The sequence below is a fragment of the Apaloderma vittatum genome, unplaced genomic scaffold, assembly GCF_000703405.1.
Source record: "Apaloderma vittatum isolate BGI_N311 unplaced genomic scaffold, ASM70340v1 scaffold8253, whole genome shotgun sequence".
Lineage (NCBI taxonomy): Eukaryota > Metazoa > Chordata > Aves > Trogoniformes > Trogonidae > Apaloderma > Apaloderma vittatum.
The window spans coordinates 8,048-9,601 of record NW_009709775.1 but is presented as its reverse complement, the minus strand read 5'-3'; positions in this window follow the sequence as shown (position 1 = coordinate 9,601).

The following is a 1,554-nucleotide window of genomic DNA, read 5'->3' as shown; positions in this document are numbered from 1 at the left end:
CTTTCCCTTTGGAGATGAAAAATCAGAGGGTGGCATTGAACTACTTTAGGATAACCAGAAAATAAATTGAGTATTTTCCTTTTCAAAGCTGCATGACATTCACAGTATTAATAATGCCTTTGTAAAATTAATTAGAACCTTAAGGATCTATTTTATATTTGATAATCTGATTCCATCTGGTGTGCAAAGACAGAAGTCATTTCAATCTGGGATGCTCCAGCATATTACAGGCAGTCATATATTTCTATCTTCCAGAGAGACTTTTTTCTTTTAACTTTTTTAATCTCAGTCTCTTTGCAAGCTGCTCTTTTTTAACCTTTGAAAAATAAGAATTCTTAACAATCCTTATGTCTCCAGTCAGCTTCCCAACAGCCCTAGAGAAAAGGTTTTATTTAAAGTACTGTTAGTTGAACCAGTGAGCTGAAGCTGTAGCTTCCAAGACTCTCCCTCCAAAAGCTCTTTGCTTTCTCTCCTCTCCTCACAAAAGTTAAAGCCAATGAAACATTTCTGTCTGTCTGTCTTCTGACCAAAAGCCTGATCTGTGCAACAAAAACTCAAATCCAGAATTTATTTCATTCCAAAAACATATCCCCCAAGGCCCTTGCCACCAAGCTGCCATTTGTCCAGTTTCCTAACACTTAGCTTTTCCAAGCAAGAAAAAGTAAAATCATGAAGACATTTCCCTTAAGCAAAAGATGTTTACCGGAAATCTTCTTTACTTTAAAGCAGCAACCAACCCAGCGCACGTATCACATTTACGCCAGCGCTGTGACGAATGTCTGTTGAGCTGCAGTACTTAAACCACTTGCATTTTAAACAGCAGTTTGTCAAGTAATGTTAATTATTTGGGAGGTCTCTGCTCCTAGAAACATAAACATTTCTTTTTATACTGATCGCATTTTCTTTTCCATGTGGTGCTTCCAGCAGAGACTGAAATTAAAATGGCTTCTTTGTGTGCCACTGTGTGGTTTATGGCTCAATTCCCCTCTACACTTGCAAGCAGGGGGTAGCATTGCACTGGGGCTCTGCACAGCACCTTCCGCATCCCTGCTTTGCAGGAGCACCCTCCTCTCCACAGGTGGGAGAGTTCTCCCAGGCTCAAACCCATCCAAACCTCCTCAAGGCTGCGCAGCTTCCCTCTGGCTGGTAACACAGGTCTGGGACTTGCAGGAGACTGAGGACCACTTGAACTTCATAAAGCAAGCAAAGTGTTCAGTTGCTAGGAAGCACCACAAGGAACAGAAGAAGAACAGGCTCTTGCACAAGTCAGAAGGAAAAAAATCAGCTTGACCTCCAGATCTGCCAAGGTGCAAAACACGGCACATGCTTCCTTCAGACTGCCTTCCCAGTTCACCAGGCACTCCTCTGCAGGCTGCAGCCTCGATGCGTGAGCTCTGCTTAAGCCAGGCCATGAGCCCTACAGTTCCTTGAAAAACACATTTTCAGTCCTGTCCTGGTATCCCACAGCAGCTCCTGCTTTCACACAGTCTATTGGCCAAAAATGCTGTATCCACAGGGTGCCACGCCGCTGCACAGCAAGGTCTGTCACTGAGA